The following is a 25,086-nucleotide window of genomic DNA, read 5'->3' on the forward strand; positions in this document are numbered from 1 at the left end:
ATGCAATATAAAATTAATGATTGAAAATGAGACTCCTCCAACTTAATATAATATTGTAATATCACAATAGTATCAATTAAACAAAAGGTATTGCCATAATCGTTATTTTTATTCACATATTTAGCATGCCTAATTGTGTACAAAATAGAGCATAACTTTATTGTTAAAACATATTTTGTAGAGAATTAATTTTTTTACAAAACGACATCATTTAAGTTTCCTTCTTTCTATAGTATGCCTTATTAATGTCACTGCAAATATAAGTATAATACTTTTTGAGTTCAATTGACTGAAAATACAAAATTAATCTACAGGATAGATAATGACATGCACACAACATAATTATCTGATTAAATAATTTCATTAGTATGGGGAAAGATAATTCTGATATCTTCTTTTGAAATAATAGATGTTAAAATTGTAATAGTAATCTTTTTTGGATACAACAAAATAACAATCATTTTTGCGGTTTGTATGATGTATATTAGCACATTTAAAAAATAAATATTGAAATCAATATTTCTTATCTAGAATAAAATTGTTGACAACATCTTGCCTTTTCCTAACACATTCTTTAGATTCTGTATCTCTATTTTCATCAGTATTAATTACAAATTCAACAACATAATCACTTCTAGAATTTTTCTCATTAATAGCAATAGAACCATGCACAAGAATGATGTATTATGTACAACTTAGAACAAGTCTACTTCCAGGCAATACAGACATCAGTACCTTGATTTACATACCCCAAAGGTTCACTCAATTATGCCACAGGTGCTGCAATATATACTCCTTCAGATGTTGTTTTAGGTTCAGCAAATGAAATTAATAGCCAGGGTCAGAGGGCACATCAGTCTTCACCTAATATGTAGACTATATGCAGACTATAAGGGACTGATTGCAATGGCATTGGGACATCATTGTCAGGCCATTGGTGGTGGTCCCACCGCTACCCAGCTCATTGGTTTGACCGCGGCATTAGGATGCAGGTAGTTGGAGCTCAGCTATTGGGGGGAAAGACCACCGCGTTCAACAGGATCAGGTTTTCCATCAGGGTGGCGGTCGGACTCCTATTCCCTGCAAAGAGGGTGCTGTAGGGATTAGGATATCCCTGTCCGCCTGCCCTTTTATAGCGGTTCACCTGCCCTGAAAAGGCAAGCAGAATGTGACTTTCCCCCTTGCCCTCCACTATAGGGCCTGGAGGGCACCTATGGTGCCCCCTAAACATCCCTACACCATTTGGCAGGCACTGCATGGTGCCTGACACATATTGCAGGGATGTTTTAAATGTGTATATTTTGTTTTGCGGCGTGAGCTGCAGTCCACAGCACACGCTGCAATGCAAAATATACAGATTACAACAGCAACAGCTGTGAAGGCAATCGTATAGTAATGTGGGCAGCGGACTGCCTACTCCTAGTAGGGCCGTCCTGCTTCCACGTCGGACCGCCGAACATCGTAATTGCCCCCTAAATGTTGTCAAGAAGGTGATTTTATGAGGGATTTGTAATCTGCAGTTATATTTGTTGAATGAATAGACATTTTTATTTGTAAACATACTTAGCTACGTTTTATTAATTGTTATTATTCTTTATAATAAAATTTAGCTACACTTACCAACCCAAAAAGCCGCTTCCCTGCATTCCACTTTCCAAATTTGTATTAATTTTACAATGCCTGAGATGTTTGAATCATGTGCACTGCCATAATATTTAGCAACAACATCGGTGAAGCAGTACTTGTCATCACAGATAGTGTGTACTTTAAAAGAATGTGTATGCTTTTTAGGTCTCGGCTAAAGACGCGCGGAAGCGCGTCTCCGCCGAGATCTTATGTCACCGAGCGTGCTTACCAGGAGACACTCCTGGCCGCGCGCAGGCGATTCTAAACTGGCACGCGCATTAGTACGAGCGCTGCGCGAGGCTCCCACACAACACACGCATACCTAGAAACAGAAGCGCTCACGCACGCACATACATACAGAACACCCCCACTCATACACACACACACACACACACACACACACACACACACGCGCACCGGCCCCCCCTCTCCCCTTTAACTTACTGTGGCAATCTGGGGAACTCCGCTCTCCGCACCGGCAGGGAGAGTTGACGCTGCGGCTCCTATCCCGGGACTCCCTCTTGGTCAAGGGAGCCCCGCAACATGCGTGCAACGTCCTGTTGTCGGCCCCGGGGGCTCTCCGCGCTCGCAGGAGCCCCGGGCCGCTCCACGCATTTCCTCCGCCTGCCTCCTCTTCCGGTCCGGACGCGGCTCCGCCCCCGTCACAGGCGACCTTGCCTGACTTCCGGTGCGGCCGCGGCGGAATTCCGGGGGCAGTAAGAGTTATTGTATATTTGGCTGCTAAATGAAAGCGTGTCCATCTGCCACTGACATTTAAATTTACTAAAAATATGTGAATATGCCCTAAATCCAAATGTAAATTTAATTTAGCTAAAAACTATTATTATTTTAAGTGAAATTAATGTTTTCATGTAAATCAGAACCCATGCTGAACAGTTTGTTTCGGCATTTCTGTTTGCATGTCATATTTTTATCTTTTTGAAGGAAATGTACTACTTTTGAGTAGAGAAGTAGTCTAAAGCGTGATTTAACACATGCTGCTCGAAATGTGAACTTGGCGTGGTACAGACAGTTTCAGTGTGTTTCCTTGTTTTCTCTGTTTTGACATTATGCACTAGTTCTAGCTGTGGAAGGAAGCTGTAGTGAGTGCAGAGTAGTGAGTGTGAGTAGTGAGTGCAGAGTAGTGAGTGTAGAGTAGTGAGTGCAGAGTGCAGAGTAGTGAGTGCAGAGTAGTGAGTGCAGAGTAGTGAGTGCAGAGTGCAGAGTAGTGAGTGCAGAGTGCAGAGTAGTGAGTGCAGAGTGCAGAGTAGTGAGTGCAGAGTAGTGAGTGCAGAGTAGTGAGTGCAGAGTAGTGAGTGCAGAGTAGTGAGTGCAGAGTGCAGAGTAGTGAGTGCAGAGTAGTGAGTGCAGAGTAGTGAGTGCAGAGTGCAGAGTAGTGAGTGCAGAGTAGTGAGTGCAGAGTAGTGAGTGCAGAGTAGTGAGTGCAGAGTGCAGAGTAGTGAGTGCAGAGTAGTGAGTGCAGAGTAGTGAGTGCAGAGTAGTGAGTGCAGAGTAGTGAGTGCAGAGTGCAGAGTAGTGAGTGCAGAGTAGTGAGTGCAGAGTAGTGAGTGCAGAGTAGTGAGTGCAGAGTAGTGAGTGCAGAGTAGTGAGTGCAGAGTTGCAGAGTAGTGAGTGCAGAGTGCAGAGTAGTGAGTGCAGAGTAGTGAATGCAGAGTAGTGAGTGCAGAGTGCAGAGTAGTGAGTGCAGAGTAGTGAGTGCAGAGTAGTGAGTGCAGAGTAGTGAGTGCAGAGAGTGCAGAGTAGTGAGTGCAGAGTAGTGAGTGCAGAGTAGTGAGTGCAGAGTAGTGAGTAGTGAGTGCAGAGTAGTGAGTAGTGAGTGCAGAGTAGTGAGTGCAGAGTAGTGAGTGCAGAGTGCAGAGTAGTGAGTGCAGAGTAGTGAGTGCAGAGTAGTGAGTAGTGAGTGCAGAGTAGTGAGTAGTGAGTGCAGAGTAGTGAGTAGTGAGTGCAGAGTAGTGAGTGCAGAGTGCAGAGTAGTGAGTGCAGAGTAGTGAGTGCAGAGTAGTGAGTGCAGAGTAGTGAGTGCAGAGTAGTGAGTGCAGAGTGCAGAGTAGTGAGTGCAGAGTGCAGAGTAGTGAGTGCAGAGTGCAGAGTAGTGAGTGCAGAGTAGTGAGTGCAGAGTAGTGAGTGCAGAGTAGTGAGTGCAGAGTAGTGAGTAGTGAGTGCAGAGTAGTGAGTAGTGAGTGCAGAGTAGTGAGTGCAGAGTAGTGAGTGCAGAGTGCAGAGTAGTGAGTGCAGAGTATTGAGTGCAGAGTAGTGAGTAGTGAGTGCAGAGTAGTGAGTAGTGAGTGCAGAGTAGTGAGTGGTGAGTGCAGAGTAGTGAGTAGTGAGTGCAGAGTAGTGAGTAGTGAGTGCAGAGTAGTGAGTGCAGAGTGCAGAGTAGTGAGTGCAGAGTAGTGAGTGCAGAGTAGTGAGTGCAAAGTAGTGAGTGCAGAGTAGTGAGTGCAGAGTAGTGAGTGCAGAGTGCAGAGTAGTGAGTGCAGAGTAGTGAGTGCAGAGTAGTGAGTGCAGAGTGCAGAGTAGTGAGTGCAGAGTAGTGAGTGCAGAGTAGTGAGTGCAGAGTGCAGAGTAGTGAGTGCAGAGTAGTGAGTGCAGAGTAGTGAGTGCAGAGTAGTGAGTGCAGAGTAGTGAGTGCAGAGTAGTGAGTGCAGAGTAGTGAGTGCAGAGTAGTGAGTGCAGAGTGCAGAGTAGTGAGTGCAGAGTGCAGAGTAGTGAGTGCAGAGTGCAGAGTAGTGAGTGCAGAGTAGTGAGTGCAGAGTAGTGAGTGCAGAGTAGTGAGTGCAGAGTAGTGAGTGCAGAGTAGTGAGTGCAGAGTGCAGAGTAGTGAGTGCAGAGTAGTGAGTGCAGAGTAGTGAGTGCAGAGTAGTGAGTGCATAGTAGTGAGTGCAGAGTAGTGAGTGCAGAGTAGTGAGTAGTGAGTGCAGAGTAGTGAGTGCAGAGTAGTGAGTGCAGAGTGCAGAGTAGTGAGTGCAGAGTAGTGAGTGCAGAGTAGTGAGTAGTGAGTGCAGAGTAGTGAGTAGTGAGTGCAGAGTAGTGAGTAGTGAGTGCAGAGTAGTGAGTAGTGAGTGCAGAGTAGTGAGTGCAGAGTGCAGAGTAGTGAGTGCAGAGTAGTGAGTGCAGAGTAGTGAGTGCAGAGTAGTGAGTGCAGAGTGCAGAGTAGTGAGTGCAGAGTGCAGAGTAGTGAGTGCAGAGTAGTGAGTGCAGAGTAGTGAGTGCAGAGTAGTGAGTGCAGAGTAGTGAGTGCAGAGTAGTGAGTAGTGAGTGCAGAGTAGTGAGTAGTGAGTGCAGAGTAGTGAGTGCAGAGTAGTGAGTGCAGAGTGCAGAGTAGTGAGTGCAGAGTAGTGAGTGCAGAGTAGTGAGTAGTGAGTGCAGAGTAGTGAGTAGTGAGTGCAGAGTAGTGAGTAGTGAGTGCAGAGTAGTGAGTAGTGAGTGCAGAGTAGTGAGTAGTGAGTGCAGAGTAGTGAGTGCAGAGTGCAGAGTAGTGAGTGCAGAGTAGTGAGTGCAGAGTAGTGAGTGCAGAGTAGTGAGTGCAGAGTGCAGAGTAGTGAGTGCAGAGTGCAGAGTAGTGAGTGCAGAGTGCAGAGTAGTGAGTGCAGAGTAGTGAGTGCAGAGTAGTGAGTGCAGAGTAGTGAGTGCAGAGTAGTGAGTGCAGAGTAGTGAGTGCAGAGTGCAGAGTAGTGAGTGCAGAGTAGTGAGTGCAGAGTAGTGAGTGCAGAGTGCAGAGTAGTGAGTGCAGAGTAGTGAGTGCAGAGTAGTGAGTGCAGAGTAGTGAGTGCAGAGTAGTGAGTGCAGAGTGCAGAGTAGTGAGTGCAGAGTGCAGAGTAGTGAGTGCAGAGTGCAGAGTAGTGAGTGCAGAGTAGTGAGTGCAGAGTAGTGAGTGCAGAGTAGTGAGTGCAGAGTGGTGAGTGCAGAGTGCAGAGTAGTGAGTGCAGAGTATTTAGTGCAGAGTAGTGAGTGCAGAGTAGTGAGTGCAGAGTAGTGAGTGCATAGTAGTGAGTGCAGAGTAGTGAGTGCAGAGTAGTGAGTGCAGAGTAGTGAGTTCAGAGTAGTGAGTGCAGAGTAGTGAGTGCCGAGTAGTGAGTGCAGAGTAGTGAGTGCAGAGTAGTGAGTGCAGAGTAGTGAGTGCAGAGTGCAGAGTAGTGAGTGCAGAGTGCAGAGTAGTGAGTGCAGAGTGCAGAGTAGTGAGTGCAGAGTAGTGAGTGCAGAGTAGTGAGTGCAGAGTAGTGAGTGCAGAGTAGTGAGTGCAGAGTAGTGAGTGCAGAGTGCAGAGTAGTGAGTGCAGAGTGCAGAGTAGTGAGTGCAGAGTGCAGAGTAGTGAGTGCAGAGTAGTGAGTGCAGAGTGCAGAGTAGTGAGTGCAGAGTGCAGAGTAGTGAGTGCAGAGTGCAGAGTAGTGAGTGCAGAGTGCAGAGTAGTGAGTGCAGAGTGCAGAGTAGTGAGTGCAGAGTAGTGCGTGCAGAGTAGTGAGTGCAGAGTAGTGAGTGCAGAGTGCAGAGTAGTGAGTGCAGAGTGCAGAGTAGTGAGTGCAGAGTGCAGAGTAGTGAGTGCAGAGTAGTGAGTGCAGAGTGGCGAGTGCAGAGTGCAGAGTAGTGAGTGCAGAGTAGTGAGTGTGCAGAGTAGTGAGTGTGCAGAGTAGTGAGTGTGCAGAGTGAGTGTGCAGAGCAGTGAGTGCAGGTGCAGAGTGGTGTGTGCTGTTTAGTGCAGAGTGCTGTGTATTGGCAATGTAAATGACAATGCCATTTATTTATGATTTAAAGAAAAAAAAAGAAATGTCATGAGCAATGCCAATTGCTCTACCTTTAATGATGCCGAGACCATTGCATTGCAAATTCTTGTTATCATAAGGATGTGCGTTGTCAGCAGGTGGGATCAAGTTTACATGCATACAATCAATGTCACCCAGACATTTGGAAATTGAGCAAATTGATAAAATCTGTTTTCTCTCTACCTGTCCAGGTATTGAACATCGCAGCAGTTCTGGTATAAGTTTAATCACATCTTCCAATATATGTGTCAGAATTGCAGACAGTGACCTTTGAGAGACACCAACCACTGCGACACGTATTCTGAAACAATCCAGAAGCTGGAAGATGTGCTACTGCTATTACCATACATGTGGTGGTATAGCAAGTGATATTTTCATTGTCTGACACCAGCGATGGTCCAATTTGATGAATGAGAGAGAGATAATCCTTTCCCTAGTGAAGCAATTTTTCTTTATAATATCATTTTATGATAGGCAAAGAGACAAATCCTCAGCTTGACGAATGTTTCCTTCCCCTGCTTTCTTCTTCTTGTCAGGCCACGTAGACACTGCTGATGCCTTAAGATAACACTCTCTATGGTTCTTTGGAAATAATGATATGGTATGTTGTTCTACGTTGCTTGCTGTTCCATTGAATAGCCCTACCTTCTGTCCCTGCTTTGCTAGCACTATGCTTCCTCTTATTGTTCCACTACAAATTAAAAATGACAGGTCTTTGTAATTAGACTTGCACACAGGCTTGTACTTTTCTACAAAAACAAACAACATCCAGTGTATAAGACTAAAAGTCCATTAAAGAATATTTTCATAAAGTAACTAAAGTTTTGCTCACTTTTCATTCAATTTATATTGTATTTTATTTTCCTTTATGTTGCATTGCAGATAATCAAAATACGTCACTCCTGCTTTGTGCCATGTGTAAACAATATGCTTCACTTGATATATGTTACCTTCTTCCTAATTGATGCCATTGTGTGTAAGTCATCGTAAACAAATTTAAATCCAGACCTATTGGCAGGGCCGCTGTAATTACACAGAAAGAAAGTACTAAATTGTGCATCAGTCTTGACTAAGTTAAGCATCAGGAAAGGAAAATTAAACACCATAATGCCGTATATAGCGTGACTGTATTATTTCACTAGTTTAATACTTTAAGACACACTATCATTGTCCGTGACAACATGTTGACCTCATTAGTTCCAGTTTGGCACCTGAATACAGCAATTGGCAACTCAAATGTCGACTATTAAGCAGCTCCAGCTTTGAAGTTTTGATCTCTTTTTATATATTAACTACAGAACACATTAAAGTACTTCTTTTTCGCTGGCATGTTGTTGGCTATTTGGGGCATTTCATTTGCTAAAGATTGTTTTCTTCGTTTTTAAATCATTTTTTAAGGATTTTATTGATTTATAATACACTTTTACAACATTGATGCAACAGAGTCGTGAGACCATATCACACAAGTAAGAAAACCAAAACTGCGATGTCAAAATATCAGTGTGATAGAAGAAAGACAAGCAACCTCAATGATTAATGAATTATCAAAGGAGTACAAACCTATGGACAGGCACGGCCCGTGCCGGGCGTTATACTGGGACGGTGACATCAGGCAGGGGAGGGTGGGGGGGGGGGGGGGTGTAAAATACGGGATAAGGACCATTAGAGGTAAGTATCGGAAAAAAAAAAAAAACGAATTTCGTTGCCCACTTTGCATCGCCAAATGTGATGCAGCATGGGCAACGAAATTTGTTTTATTTATTTTTTTAGATACTTACCTCTAATGGTCCTTATCCCATATTTTACATCCCCCCACCCTGACCCTCCCCTGCCTGACGTCACCGCCCCAGTATAACGCTCGGCACGGGCTGTGCCTGCCTATGGATAATCTACGGACTCCCAACCCTTCCTAACACAGCATACAAATCCACCCCAGCCCACATTTGTCTTGAATGTCCTATTACTTACCGGTAATCTTCATTACTCCGGGTCCCGTTGTCCTCGTCCCCTTCATTAATATACTATTGAGATTAACTATCTCGCAGACAGAAAAAAGAAAGTAGGAATGCTGGTACGCCCCTCCCTCTCCCTATAGGGAGTACATAAGGGTACAGTACCCAGCATGCCTCCTGAACCACCAAGCCCAAGATGAGGGCCGAAAGCCCGGGAGGGAGGGAGGGATGTAATGAAGGGGGACAAGGACAACGGGACCCGGAGTAATGAAGATTACCGGTAAGTAATAGGACATTACCCCCAGGTCCCTCCTGTCCTCGTCCCCTTCATTAATAAACTATTGAGAATACCCAAGCAGCAACCGGCCATCATCAAACAACAAACCACCAGGACACAGCAGAACAGCAAAACCCAGCAATGTATTGCAAACACCAGCACAGCACAAAAAGAAAACAAGGGGAATCAGGAACACACAGCCCGAAGAACCCCCAAACCAAAGTTAGTGTCATCCCCCAGAACATTCTGAATACGGTAATGCCTAACAAAGGTATTAGCAGAAGCCCAAGTAGCAGCCCTACAAATTTCAGAAAGGGACACCCCACGAACCTCCGCCCAGGAAGCAGCCATCCCCCTAGTAGAACGCCCCTGAACCCCAGCCGGGGGAGGGGAACCAGAAAGGGAATAGGCCAGAGCAATAACCTGCTTCAACCAACGCCCAATGGAAGAAGAGGAAGCACGACCACCCCTGGAGACAGCACCAAAAGAAACAAACAGGGAGTCAGAAAGCCTAAACTCCCGGGTCCGATCCAAATAAACCCGCAAAGCCCGGCAAACATCCAGCAAGGACCAAGGGAGGTTGTGCCCGTCCACAGGAGCCGAAAGCAAAGCAGGGAGGACCAGCTCCTGAGAGCGATGGAATTGGGAGGAAACCTTAGGGACAAAAGAGAAATCCAAACGAAGGACCACCCCGTCAGCAGAAAAGGACCGAAAGGGCTCCCGAGCCATCAAGGCACCCAGCTCCCCCAGGCGACGAGCAGAAGTGATAGCCACCAAAAAAACAACCTTCAGAGTGACAAACTTAATATCCACCTCCTCCAAAGGTTCAAAGGGGGCGGCAACCAGAACCCTCAAAACCAAGAGGAGATTCCAGAGAGGAAAAGAAGGACGCACCACAGGGCGGGAGTTAGAAAAACTACGCAACAGCCGGGAAACCAGACCATCCACATCCGGCAGGTTCCCCCAAGGAGCCCGAAAAGCCCTGATAGCCGCCCACTGAGCCCTCAAGGTAGAAACGGACAAACGCTTCTCAAACCCATCCCAGAGGAACTGGAGAACATCCGGCAAAGGACAAACCAAGGGAGACAAAGCCAGGCCAAGACACCAACGCTCAAAGTTGCCCCAATGCCTACCATAGGATTGAAGGGTAGAAGTCTTCCGAGACTGCTGAATAGCCAAGGCTAAATGCTCCGGGAGACCCCTACTCCTCCACCCCTGCCTCTCAACCGCCAAACCAACAGCCGAAGCCGCCGGAGGGGCAACATCGGAGAGGACCGCAAGGGAGATGGAAGGAAGTGGAAGAACCACGGACCCTGAACAGCCAACAGCATCAGCGTGGGGAACCAAGACCTGCGGGCCAGAAGGGCACCACCACCACCACCTCCCGATTCTCCCGCAACAGCCGGGACAGAAAGCGAGAGATCAGAACCAGAGGAGGAAAGGGGTACAGCAGGCGAGACGGCCAGGGAAGGGACAGAGCATCCACCCGCCAAGATCCCTCCTGAGAACCCGGGAGAAGAAGCGGGGAAGCTGCGCATTGAGCCAGGAAGCAAAGAGGTCAAGAAAGGGCCAACCAAACCTCTCGCACACCAGACGAAAGGCCACCGGAGTCAATGCCAACTCCAGGGAGGCAGGAAAAAAACGACTGAGGGCATCCGCCACCCCATTGTCCACCCCCCGAACATGTACAGCCACCAGGGACAAAAGATGGCACTCCGCCCAGCAAAACAACGGGAACACCACCGCGTTCAGGGACCGAGAACGGATACCCCCATGGTGATTTAGGTAGGACACCGTCACCGAATTGTCCGACCGAACCAACACATGGCGGCCCACCAGAAGAAGTCAAACCCCCCGAACAGCTCGACACACAGCAGACAACTCCCGCCAGTTCGAAGACCGACAACCCTCCAGAAGGGACCAACGACCCTGAAGGCAGACCGACCCCAAAGTCGCACCCCATCCCAGAGCGCTGGCATCCGTCGTAAGCACCACCGGAGGAGGAGACTGCAGAGGCAAGCCCTTGTCCACAGACCACCAACGCAGGGCAGGAAGGACATGCAGAGACACAGGAACCAGAAGGGACAAATCCCCCGACAAGGGATTCCACCGAGACAGCAGGTAGGACCACAGAGGACGAAGATGGAAACGCGCCCATGGAACCGTGAACACAGTGGCGGCCATCAACCCCAGAAGGCGTAACCACAGACGGACCTGAAATGACCTCCCCACAAGAAACCGATGAGCCAGAGAACACAGGGTCACAGCCCGATCCCCCGGCAGGAACACCCGATTCAGATCCGTGCGGAAACGGGCCCCAATGAACTGCAAGTCCTGAGAAGGGGGGAGCCGGCACTTGGGGAGATTCAACAGGAACCCATGGTCCCGCAACGCAGCACACACCACCCGCTGATCCGACAACAACCACTCCTCTGTGGGGGAATGCAGGAGCCAGTCGTCCAGATACGGGTAAACCATCATCCCCTGTAGATGCAAGAAAGCCACCAAGGGAGCAACCACCTTCGTAAACACCCTGGGAGCCGACCGCAGGCCAAACGGGAGAACTACAAACTGGTAATGGACCCCCAGAAGGCAAAAGCACAGGAAGGGACTGGAGAGAGGATGGACAGGGACGTGATAATAGGCATCCTGGAGGTCCAGAGTGCACATGTAATGACCCTGCAGAACCAGGGGAATCACCCTCTGAAGAGTCACCATTTTGAACGGAACCCGCAACACAAATTTGTTCAGGGCCTTGAGATCCCGAACAAGGCGAAACCCTCCAGTCACCTTGGGCACCAGAAAAATGATGGAGTAAAATCCCCGACCCATCTCCCCCGGAGGAACCACCTGAACCGCCCCCTTGTTCAACAGAGACTAAATACCCAGCAACAGTTCCGCACGTCTGGACGGGCAGGACGGCCAAGGAGTCGGATGGACCCCTGAATCCGGAGGCAGGCTGGAGAACTCCACACAGTACCCCAAACGGATCACGTCCAGGACCCACAAGTCTGAACAGGAGGACATCCAGGCCGGAAGAAACAACCGAAGCCAACCACCTACCAAGGATCCGACCTCGGACCCCAGATAGTAAGGAACGAGGCTTCGCAGGAGGGGACTTCGCCTTCTTGTCACGACCCGGACCAGGCTGAAAACGACCACGACCCCTGGAAAACTGCCAGTGATAAGAGGGGCGAAAGAAAGGCTTAGGCTTTGAGAACGCCGGAGCAGCCGAGGGCATCTTAAAAGAGGAGGAATGTTTCTTCTCCTTGAAAAGCCTATGAAGCCTGCCCTCCAACTCAGCCCCAAACAACATGGAACCTTGAAAGGGCAACCTCAGCGCAGCCGATTTCTGGGCCGAATCAGTCTTCCAGTCTTTAAGGACCACGTTCCGACGAGCAGCAATGCAAGCACCCCCCGACAGAGCAGAGGCACGCACCACATCGAAAGACACGTCAGACAGAAACTCCACCTGACGCTCAATGTGAGCCAGAATGTCAGAACAGTCAGTGGCATTATCCAAGGAACCATACAAAGTCTTCAAGTCAGAAAGCAAAGACTGCGCCACATAAGTTCCGTAAATGCCAGCACGCAGCGCCAGATGGGAACCAGAATACACTTTACGAAGGGAAGCGTCCACCCTCTTATCAATAGGATCACGGACAACCGCATCCTCAGCCAAAGAGGTGCGCCCCACCAGACTCGCCACAAACGAACCCACAGGAACAGAGTCCGGCAAATCTTTAACCATATCCTGAAGAGGATACAAATTGGTCATGAAGCGAGGAAGTCCCATGCTCTCCACACCACTGGAGTCAAGCTATCCTGGCTGAAGATGGCTAATAGCCAGAAACCGGTCCTAGGATGCTTGATTCCGGTCCAGGAAAGACATGGCTTGGCAGTTCGGGCTGGACTGTACCCATGAGGCACAGGGTCAAGGCTGATTTGCATATGGCCATGTCTGAACTGGGGTGGTGTGGAGTGCAAAAAAACGATGGATTTAGGCCCAGATCTCTGTACTGGGGTGAATGTATGACATTGTCTGTATTCTGTCCATCAACTGTTATTTTTGCATTTGTCACTGCAAAGGGGAAAGGCCAGAGCCCCAGACCCCAGACCCAAATCAAAGCCAACAGCAACCCCTAGACAGAAAGAGAGGAGTGGAAGAAGCAAAGCGGCCCATACCCCAAAGGAGGCCGACACTCAACCCTACAAAGCAGGGAAAGGGCACAGCAGACAGGGCGGGGCACAGGAGCTGGGCATCCAAAGAACAAGGGGCCACCCAGGGAAGACCAACAACACCCAGCCACCACAGGAGGCAGAGGGAGTGGCAGGCGAGAGATAAAGCCCAAAGCGCACCAAGCTACCGTGAGAAACACAAGATGGGAGAAGGAAACCACAACCGGAAAGCAAACCCCAGCAGGCAACAAAACCCGGCAGCAGGCGAGAAGTAAACCCAACTCCAGCCAGAACCCACCACGGGGACGACCAGCACCACCCCGGAGCCAAGAGAACAACAAGGCCAAGGGCCCACCAGGACAGAGGGAGGGCACAACAGCCCCCCCCCCCCCACCCAAGGAAAACAAGGGGGAGGACCCAGCAAACCAGCAGAAGGGCAAGAAGAAACCAGACACCCCGAGCACGGGCCAAGCAAAAGCACCCGGAAGGATGTAAGAAGCCCCCAACAGCGAAAAACGCAGGCAGGCACCCAGACAGGCATGCACCAGGCCCGAACCCACAGAAAGGGCAGGAACCAACAGGCAGATGGGCAGCAGGCAGCTTATGGAAGGCTAAGAACAGCAAGGCACCAGGACCCGAAAAAGAGCAAAAACGCCTGACAAGCAGCCAATGACGACCAGAGCAGGCCACGGAAACAGGCAGACCCCCAACCGGGCACCAACCATGGCCGACCAGGGAGAACAGTAGCCCGGGGCAGGATGGCCGGAGGTCCAGAGGACAGAACAAAGAGGCTGCAAGAAGAAGCCAACAATCCCCGGGAGAGACCGCACCAAAGCAGGCCACAGCCCAGCAAGCAGACACCCCACCAGGGACGTCCCGGCCGAACCACAGAGCGGGCAGCAGGATGAACAGAAGCTGAGGCCAGAGGCCAGCTCAACAGGAGAGCACAGCAAGCAAGAAACCCCCAGCCCGCACGCACCAGGAGCCAGGCTCACAGAACTCCCACAGAGACCGACCCCCAGCCCAGATGCCAACCAGCACCAAGCACTGAGCAAGCGAAAAGCCAGAAGGCCTGGGAACACACAACCCATGGAGGATCCGCCCCAGGCAGAACCCGCAGAAAAAGGCAGCAACACAGCGGAAACATGGCCCAAGACAGGGCAGAGGACCCACAGCGAAGGCAGGGGAACCACCGACGCAGGCTGCTGAAGATGCTGAAGGGCCGTGAGGACCCCAGACCAGGGGGCAGCAGAGGCAGAGGCCGGAGAGAACAAGGGCCCGCACCCAGAAAGCACCCAGACCCACGCCTCATGCAACCAGCAAAGCACAGAGGGTCAGCACGCAGGAACAGGAGTCTGCAAAACAAAGCCCCAACAGGAAACTACTAGCACCGGGTGAGACCTGAAGAAGACGGTATCCAACAGCACCTGAAAGAAAGCAAGGAACCCAAATGGCAAGGCCGTAGGGAGACCAGCCGTGACCAGCGCAACCCATGTCGGGCGCAATCGCAAATCCAGTGCACGGTCCAAGGTCCCTGGAGAAAGAGAGCTAGGGGGAGTCAAACCCAGACAATAGCTGGATGTGCATTAGAGAAATTCTAAGCATGAGAAAAAAAATGGAACCGCTACGTGGGACTCACCAAGGGGGCAGGAAGAGCGCACCACAAGCTCACTGCCCCCCACTAGCCAGCCCAGGCGCCTTCCAGGAAACCAGCGCTGGGCGGAGAAGCCTGCCAAAAATGGCCTCCGAGGCCACAGCAAGGCCCGCCCCACCACCGTCCCAAACGAACAGCAGGGGCGCCAGGAAGTAGAGGAGGCCGGCAGGACACCAAACGCCAGGCAGGGAGCCAAGGAGAATTGCCCAGCAGAGCCCCAGGACCCGTCAAACATCAGCAGCAGCGCATCCCCCTTACCGGCCAAACCACAGAGAGACGCGCACTGCAACCCGGAAAAACCGCAAGGAACAGCGCCCCAACCGCAAAGGGCCAGGCGGCAATCAACGCGCCTCCTGGCATGCCCAGCAGGCCAAGAGAATGCGGAAAGAGAAAGGCGAGGACAGCCCAGCAGCCCCGACGAGATGTCCAGCGAAGAATCCCAGCTGGTAAGTCCAAACACGTCCCATCCTGTCGGAAGACAGAAAAAAAGAACAGGCTGCATGCTGGGCTGGTACCGCTTATGTACTCCCAGTGGGATGGAGTGGGTTGGGTATCAAGCATGCTCCTTTTTTTCTGTCGCAGAGACAGTCATCTCCACTTAGTTCAGGAATGGGACGAGGAAAGGAGGGACCTGGGGGTAATGGGCTGTGGCAAGCACTGTTCTGATGAAAGTCCAATTTGGATTCAGACATGGCATCGGTACTGTTGAACAATGTTTAAATCTTTAGCTTATAGCTAGAAAGTATGTTAAGGTTAAAATCTGTTCATTACATTTGGCTTTTATCAATTTAACAAGTGCCTTTGCCCTAGTGAATCACTCCAATTTATGGGACTTGATGAGGAGGATGGGCGTGGGGAAAGAAGTCCTCACCCTCATTAGACGCCTACATCAGGATCTCACAGTAAGGGTGCGGTATGGCCCCTCTGGTGAATGTTCCTCTCATATCAGCTCCACTCGGGGTGTTAGGCAAGGGTGCACCCTGGCTTCTTTCTATTTCTGCTTTAAGGGCATTAATGAACACCTAATGAAAAATGGAAAGAATTTACCACGCATGGGAAATACATTTACACCCATTTTGTAATACGCTGATGATGTGGTGCTTGTTGCCTGCACGGCAAACGTCATCCAGACCCTTTTGGATTTGTTTTTTGCCTACATGAATAACTTGGACTTTCAGGGAAATGATTCCAAATCTTATAAAAGGTCCATTGGCCGTCCAAGCATTATGTCATGGGGGATTTTCATTCAGCAAAGGTAAAAACTTATAATTATCGAGGGATTCCTTTTTAGTACCTTTTTTTTTAGCTGGACTGCACTTTTTACAGCATGAACACAGCACTTTAATATGAATATCCAGTCCGTTTTCAGATTGAGCAAATTCGTTAAAAAATAAACCAATTCTAGAAATTCTGACTCTTTACAAAAAGCAAATGTATCTCAGTTAGGGTCTATGCCACTGGGTTATGGGGCTATTGTAAACCAGGAATCCTCCTATATGTGGAAAATCGTTTTATCCGCAGATTATTGACAGTTCTTGGGGGCACTGCCACTTTCATATGCCATGAGGAACTCGGATTGCCATACCTGGAGGATCTGATTGGGCTTGCCTCACTGTTATTGTGTATTAAAGTTTGGGGAGTCCTGAGGCTGGCCTTGTCAGAACCTGCATTACTGATTAGCTGTCACTTGAGAGGGCAGCTCAGGTACCCTGGCTTTCATACCTGAGGGAATCATTTAAGTCTATAGGGTTTCAGTAGTTATACAAAAGTTTGCTCACCTGTGTTTCGTTTTCATTGAAGCTGAAGGATTGCTGGACTGCGAGCTTGGCGGAGTAGCTCTTCCTCTTCCTTTCGCCTTCTGAAACTCAACTCCTTGCGGAACCCGCTTCGCGGGTCCCGCATCGCCTCCGGATCTACTGGACTGCGGTGTTGAAGTGCGCTGTGTTAAATTGAGGAAAGACTGACTCTAACTGCGGAGGTTCAGCTTCTGGGGCGGCGGTGAGTGCAGGGCTGCAAGTGAGGGCAGGCGCAGGACTTCAAGTCCCAGGAGCGCCTGACCCTCGGCATTATCTTCAGCTGACCCGCTCTCCCTGCTGGCTCCTCCCCCGCCTCAGCGCAGCTATAAACCTCCCTCTAGGCACCGCAACGCGGGAGCGCGCCGGGAGAAGCCCGGGACAAGGGCGGGACCGTCTGAGGCCATCAGAGGCTGAAGTAGGCTGGGCTGGGTCCCCCTCCCTTTGATCTCCGGTATTAACTAGTTTGACATTGTCACTTCAGGCTTGTATTGTATCTTAGGGTTCTGATTTTTATATTATATTTGTTTTATCTATTTCTTTTAACCGTAATCCAGTCTCATGACGGCTAAAAAACTGCGTTCTGGACGCGTTCTAGTAGGGAGATCTGGGTCTAAAACGAAATCTAACCCTTTACGTAACAAAATTTCTTCCTCCATGCAATTGAAAGGCCAATGTCAGCTTTTTAATTTATGGGACAAAGGGAAAGATAAGCCAACTGATCTGCAGTCCCCGAGCGAAATTCCAGATTCTAATAGTTCGGAGCCTGCTAATATGGTTATCAATGTTTCCTCTAGCCTGAGTTTGGTTCCTAGTCAATCCTTGCCTATTCTGGCTAGCCCCGAAGTAGTAAGGGGTTCGCCTTTGTCTTCAAACAAATCGCAATTGAAACAGAATTCTCTCCTTGAGTCTTCGGGTTGTAAGGTTTCAAAATCCGACAGTATTGGCCCCCCCCAAGCATCTCTTATGGAAGCTCCTAAAGTTATAGCGAACACTAACCCTTTGTCAGTTTTGTCAGTTAAATCGCCTGTACTAGGAAGTGATTTTACATTACCTGACATTGATTTAACAGCTCATAGGGATCGGGTGAGATCCCTCCAGGGGAATTCTAGGGGTATGCCCAATTTAGATGAAGTAATAACCATTTCAAGTACTGGCCCTCTAAGTAGTACACCCTCTAATAAATTAGATTTTTCCCTCGCTCAATTAAACTTTACCTCTTGCTCTGGCCCCATTTTGAACAATTTAGCTGAGGGTTCTCCAAATATTAATGGGAGGTTAATATCCAATTCACTGTCCTCTTTGGAATCTATATTATCTTCGATTCTGAGTTTACTTGAAAAATTTGTTGGAGGTTCTGAGTGTATTTTTGACACGGTAACTCAAATTTTACAAGTTCTCTTGCTGAGTAAGAATGATCTAGTGTCAGATCGCCCTCTAACATCGGCTACTTTGTTGGTGCCTCCAAAAATGAGTTCTCCTACTGCTCAAGCAGTGTTGGATTCAGCTCAATCTCCTCTTTTGTCGGAAGGCCAAAAAGCAACGAACCCAGTAGCGCTCCCAGCTGACCCTAAGCTTTCCAAAGCGGTTTCGGCTGGTGCTAATTGCATAGCCTCCATTAGTGATAAGATAGAGGTAGCATCAACGTCCCCACTCATCCATAAAATTGAAACTCCCTCTCTCTTCCCTATATTTTCCTTGCCGTCAAACAAAGAGGATGAGATCCCTAAAGCAAATCCTGGAATGATTGAAAAACCGATTCCCCCCAAACATAAAAAGATCAGAATAAAGAAGAGTAAACCCATTCGAAGATTCTCTAAAAAAAGACAGAGAAAACTTCTATTTGATAAGAGTGCCGAACCAATACTAGAAGATCTCCCTCAGGCTGAGCAGTCTCCTACCCCTCAAGAGGAAGATATGATTGTTTCCCCCAAAGGGGAACTCCCGTCTATAGGTTTAGGTCCCATAAGCTTCACTAACCCTTTCCTCCCCAAGGTCACCTTACCCTCCGTCAACCCTTTCCTTTCATATTGCAATCCTACAGCAGGGTCTTTCCAAGTTGTTCCCAAGGTTACTTCTCCTTCTGTTAATCCTTCCCTCTCCTCTCTCAATCCTGCAGCAAGACCCTTCCAGGATCCTTCCTCAATCGTAGTCATTCCCCCTAAAGAAAAAATAAATGTAGATACTTTGTTTCTTGATTTTTCTCCCTTATTTGAACCCGATTTAATTCTAAATAGATCTGCCCTACTTATCTGTTTCAAAGAGATTGAAAGTTTAAAATTAATTCAAACGTCTGATTTGGACGTAGTATTCCTTCTTAACTCCTTGGTAGGGAGATCTACAAGATCCACAAGGGTGAAATTCCAATCTAAAGTTGTGTCAAACCTTATTCTACAGTGGGCTGAGGAATTACAAGTCAGAGGGATAGATGTTATGCTATATTTTGGGGAAAAACGATCTCAGAGTATTCTTTCCAAATTATCATCTCCCTCCAATACGGGTGGGCTGTTGTCGGTTGGGTCTAGTTTTAGATCGGAGGACTTAAAAATATGTGTGTCTAGGAATGAAAGGCAAGTTTCATATAAAAATCCTCCTCTTAAACAAACGGTGAAGGATGATCAGTCTAAATGGAGTTGGTTACCTGGAGTTCTAGCGAGTAAATCTGCTCTCTGCCCCAAACCGCATTCAAATTTTTAACAGAGAGCTGAAGCTCATCTCATGGAACACTGCAGGTTTTAAAGATTATAAGGAGAAATTATGCTTCTTGCTTTCCCAAAAGGCAGATATAATCTGTTTACAAGAAACATGGGTGGAAGGCAGATTAGCTTTAGAAAAAGATTACTTTGTTTTGGAAAACAGCGCAATTCCCTCCAGAAGAGGCCATGCAAAGGGAGGAATAGCATGCTTGTTATCAAATAGATTACAATGGAATTATTCACATTACCTCGATCCAGGGAAACTGTTCCAAGCAATAACCTTAAAAGATGTATTTGAGGATTGCCCTGATAGATCGCTGGTTGTGATAAATATCTACATTCCCCCAAATTGTTGCTTTAATGATGGTCTAAAAACTTTGTTCACTTTTTTAACTAAAACGTTGGACACTTCCCCGTCTCCTCATGTACTAATGTTTGGGGATCTGAATTGTAATATATCCAATTGTGGGTTGGATTTGTTCAGAAATATTCAAAGGGAAGAGTCCCTGAATATACCATCGGCCCAGTTACCTGCCAAAATTAAAACTAACAAAAGAGGCAAACTTGTTCTAGAAGGTTTACATAAAGTTGACTGTTTAATAGTAAATGGGAGGCTTCCATCCGACACCCCGGCAGCCTTTACGCATAAATCAAATAAGGGAAAATCTATTATTGACTTTGTTATGGTAGATTATGCTTTTTTTTCTCAATTGAAAGATATGAAAGTCATTGAGTCTAACCTTAGTGACCATAATGCGTTGATGCTGTCAGTTTCCGTCAGTCTCCCGAAAGCGGATTCCTGGAGTTTGGATACAGATTTGTTGAATTTTGATTTCAACTCAGGGAAATGTTTTTGGAATTCTCTTTCCTTCGAAAGTTTGGTGCCCCTTTTGTATCTAACTGTTGAGAATTTACCACTCTGGGTAGGGAGAGAGCTGTTGGGATTTGCTAATTTCCTAGAATCTGTAACTTCCATAGCGAAAAAGAAATCATGTGTGAAACAATCTTTTGCAGTCCCTCATCCCCTACGGGCTATAAATATAGAAATAAATAAAGTTATAAGGGGGCAATTTTTATGTTTTACCCAAGAAGCCAAACATAGGTTGTCAATTTTAAAAAGAAGGAGAGTTAGGCTTAAGGCCCGTTTAAAACGCACCAAGGAAGATGTTCCTTGGGTACAACTGAGGGAAGCTTCTTACAACGGCCAAGCCAAGACTTTCTGGTCTTTAATCGGCAAGGGTTGTGGTACCAGAGCCAGTCCCACTCCTATTGCCATTGAGGAACAGGTGTGGGTTCAATACATTAAAAGTTTGTACAGTAACAATAAGTCACAAGTATACAAAGTGGAATTTAATAACGTCTCATGTGTATTTGATTGTCCAACGGAAAAAGAAATTGAATTTTCTATTAAGAATATGCGTTCCTCTGGTGCGATGGGTCCAGATAAAGTCCCAATTTCGGTATTAAAACAACAGAGTGAACTCTGGAGCAAAATTCTCTTTCCAGTGTTTAAATGTTGCTTTTCCAGTGGAACAGTCCCCTCTTCCTGGAAAGGAAGTATCATTGTTCCTCTATATAAAAAAGGGGCAAGAGATCTTCCACAAAATTATCGTCAAATCGCTTTACTCGATGCCATAGGTAAGGTCTTCGCAAAATGTATTCTTATTTTAATGAATCAATGGGTAATAGAATCTAAAATCCTCCCCATTGAACAAACAGGTTTTAGACAAAATCACGGAACCCTTGATAACTTGACGGCATTGCAAGTTATCACGGAAAAATATGTGAAAGTCCGTGGTGGGCAGGTATATGGCGCTTTTATTGACTTCTCCACCGCATTTGACAAAGTGGATAGAATATTGCTGTGGAGAAAGTTATTTGATTTAGGTATGCCCCCCTTTCTTATAAAGTTAATCCACGCCCTATACTCAGATACCTGGTGTAGAGTTCTACTGGGAGGTGAACGTGGTTTATCTAAAATAATTTCTACTTCTAATGGGTTGAAGCAGGGTTGCCTTCTGGCTCCCTTGCTATTTTCCCTGTATACAGTTGATTTACCCGTTGCCCTCTCAGCCTGCTCCGGTATTGCCCCGTCTTTGGGTGGAGTTCCAATTGCATGCCTCATGTATGCAGATGACATCTTGATTTTGGATCTCACCCCGAAGGGCTTGAACAATCGGTTGCAAGCGCTTTCTGAATACGCTGAAAACCATTACCTATTGATAAACACGGCAAAAAGTAAAGTGATGTGCTTCTCTGGTAGAAAGAAACCCAAATTTCCTAATTATCCTTGGGCTGTGGGGGGTCAAAAATTGGAAATTGTGAAATCCTACACCTTCCTTGGCAAAATTGTCACAAATAACCTAAGTGACAAAGCACATATAGACAATAACTCTCGAAAGGCTATTTCACAGGGAAAGAGCCTAGTTTCCTTGTATAAAGCCACAGGTAGAAGGCATTTTTCTATTCTTTTAGATGTCTTTAGAGCGAAAGTTCCTGCCTCCCTGTTATACGGAATAGAGTTAATTGATCTAAAAAAGTGGAGTTTTTTAAACTCAGCGGAAGGGAAAATTTTGCGTAGTTTAATGTCTGTTGGTACAGCAAATTCGACTGCTTCCCTGAGACAGGAACTTGGTATACGCAGTAGCTGGGTTCAAAGTTTGGCCAGTATTATACGTTGGGTAGTAGGTTTATCTAAAAGTGAGTCTAATACCTTAAGACATCTTATAAAAAATGAATTACTGGGATCCTTTAATGACTTTTCCTTGATTGTAAAAAATTTTAGATTTGCCGTGGCACAATTGAAATTGGATGAAGAAATTTTATTTTCTTTATCCTCTTATCAATTAAAAACCATCTTGAAGTCTGCCACATGGGAACTGGGGTTTAGTCAGGATAGAGATTCCCGAATGTTGAAAAAAGGTTGTACTCCAGTTATTGAGTCTTGTATTTTGCGGAAAGCTCAGCCTTATATGTACTGGAACATCGCTCATGGCGTTAGACGCTTAGTGTACTTAATAAGACAAAATTTGCTTCCGTTGAAAGTTCTTTGTGCCAGATGGTATGGCCATTCGGCACTCTGTGACCTTTGTCAATTGTATGACCAGGACTTAGATCACGTTATTTTTGTTTGCCCTGCCCTGATGCCTTTCAGGCGTAGATGGTTAAGACCAATTTGCCTACAACTCAACATTTTATCAGCTTCTTCATTTAAGGCGGCCATGATTAACCCACCTAATGAAATGTTTTGTTTTAAACTGTACAATTTTTTTAAATGTTTCTTGGACCTGTATTAAGATGTTCTCTTTCATTGTTGTTAAATGATATCCTATGTGCTTCTTGTTTTGTATGTATATCCTTGTTTTTATGTGGACCTCATAAAGAGTTCCTTTATCATAATAAAATAAACTTGAAACTACAAAAGTCCTCTTTTAATTGGGCCAGAATATAAAGAATGGGTCAGGCAAAATAATTTCGACCATTGAATAAACTTACGCTTGAAGAAAGGCTATGGACTCGATAGTCAAACATACATTAATGTCAACAATAGGAGCATAGTGGCCTTCTTAGGATGGATCACAAATCCTACTCAGCACCATTATGTTATACTCTTTAGGCTCTGTATATTGCATTTCAAATGTGCTTTCCCCATGTCAGGGCCCTGGCAACATGATTTACCCCTTTCCTGCTGTGATAATGTTTCTATGCAAAGCACTAGTCACTTTATACTGTTTTGCACTTTGTATTCATCTCTGAGGCTTACTTTTTTTGAGTTCATATTCTGCGAAAGTCGAATTTGAGACATTATAAGGATGGGTTATTATTCTTGCAGTGTTTAGTATCACCAGACATCTCCTATGCGATTTTAAATTTCATAAGAGTGGCTTTTAACAATAGGAAACAATATGATTATTAAAATACACATACGCACTTTGAATTGCACCTGAACACTTTTTCCCATTTAATGAATTTATTTTATGCCTTTGCTGAAATGTTATCTCTCAGGGTTCTATTCTGATGACTAGTTTTCATTGTTAGTAAATTATATGAAATGTTTAATACTCTATGATATACATGTATTATGAATTGCACATGGGCACTTTAATATCCATGGAATGGAGTTTATTCTGCATTATTCATGTTGATGACTTGGTTTTATGGCTCACTCTGAATAAAGATATTTTGAATTGAATTGACACCATTTAATCTATCCTAACATATTTGTTGGCATATGCTCTTTTTAATGGAAAATGGCACATATATTCAAAGACATACAACAGACATTCCGTGGGTTACTTTACTCCACCTCTGAATATTCTAGCCATTTTATAATTTGTGCATTTCATTGCATTGCTCGAGTACACTGCAGAGGATTACAAAAGTAAACCCTTCTGGCTTCAGGTCCTGCTGTAACTTTTCAGCAGGTACACTAGACAGGCAAAGGAAATTCAAGTGGAGTCTTCTGTTAATTTTTTCCTGAGAAAGAGATGCACAGTTAAAAAAATTAACTTTTGTTCGTAAAAAGAATGTATTATTCCGCTTTTACAAGTGCCAACTGGAAAGGTAGAAAAATAACTAATTCCGAGAAAAAACACAAAGAAAAAAAAACGTCTTGCATCACCATTGCCAGACTAGTATCAATGTCTTGTTGAGGTTGAAGGACAAGTACTTAACTACAAGCAAGAACATTACTAGATCTCGTGCTTTTAAAGGTCAAACCTGCTTTGTTTTTTCCTCCTTTGCCAGTGTGATTTACTATGGGCACTGCCTGCCCATGATCTTGTTAGATATTCCCCCGGGGCATCTTCGTTCTCTTCATTTAAGCACAAGTTACACCTACATTTATACGTGTAATTTGCACGTCTGTTTATCAGACAGGCTTCACACTTGAATATATTACAGACTACTTTTTACATGTTTATTTACCGATCTGACTCGGATAGAAAAAGAAAATAAAGAACCATGCCTTTTTTTCGCAGGAGCACGCATGTGTGTGTCTACAAAATGACGTGGCAGTTGTGGCTGCGTCATATCGCTTGTAAGAAATTGGGGGGCATATTATCAAGGGGGTTAACTCCGCTTTTTTGGCTTTAAAAGCCAAGAAAGTGGAGATAAAATTATCTCCCTATTACCTAGCTGTCGCTACCACAAGTTAGCGACAGCTAGTAGGAGATAGCGACCATCTTGGGCCCCACTTTGCATGTCAGTGATAATTATCACTAATGATATGCAAAGTGGGCGTGCCAAGATGTTAACGACTGAAAACAGTCGCTAACATCGCTATCTCCTATTACCAACATTTGGAGATATTCGCGCTAAGCGCGAATATCTCCAAAAGCTAACACCTGCCCTGAGCAGTTCTTAGCCATGTTATCCAATGGGAGGTGGATAACATGGCTAAGAGCATTAGCTCGGTAATGCATGAATATCGCTGACTTTCCAGCGATATTCATGCATTACGGCGATTTTTATCGCATTTGCGATAAACCTTGGTAATACCAAGGTTTATTTGCGGTAAAAATCGCCGCAGCTCAGCGGTAAATTTTTCACGCTAACCAAGCAATAGCGATAATTATCGCTATTGCTTGGTAATATGCCCCTGGGTTATTGGTTGAGGGGGATGGAAGCACGACTCAGGCAACAACTGCAAACCTTGTGAAGGTGAACCGCAAAAGTCACTAAATTAACCTCTGCTTAACCCCCTGGTAGTTTGGCAGGGCCGGACTGGGAATAGCAACCAGCTCTGGCAGGTTGCTTTTCAATCGGCCCTGGGAACTGGAGGGGAGGGGGTTGTTAGCAGCTAAGCACTGCTTCCGCTTTTCTTACACAGGGACGATTTTGCAGCACTGTAAGAAAAGCAGCCCCCTGCGGCCACCAAACCGGCCCCCGCCCCTCCGGCCCACCGGGGGAATGCCTGGTGCCCCCTAGCGCCGGTCCGGCCCTGTAGTTTGGTACAAAAACATCCAGGTTTTAACTTACAGCAAGGTGTAAAGTGTTTTTTTCAGTACACAAACAGTAATAAAGTGAAAACACATTACAAGAAAAATCCCATGCCAATTTACAAAAGCAGTACATTTTAGTGAATAAAATGACACCAAAACTAATTAAATGTAATCAGAGGTATGAAT

This window comes from Lissotriton vulgaris, chromosome 7 (assembly GCF_964263255.1).
Source record: "Lissotriton vulgaris chromosome 7, aLisVul1.2, whole genome shotgun sequence".
Taxonomy (NCBI): domain Eukaryota; kingdom Metazoa; phylum Chordata; class Amphibia; order Caudata; family Salamandridae; genus Lissotriton; species Lissotriton vulgaris.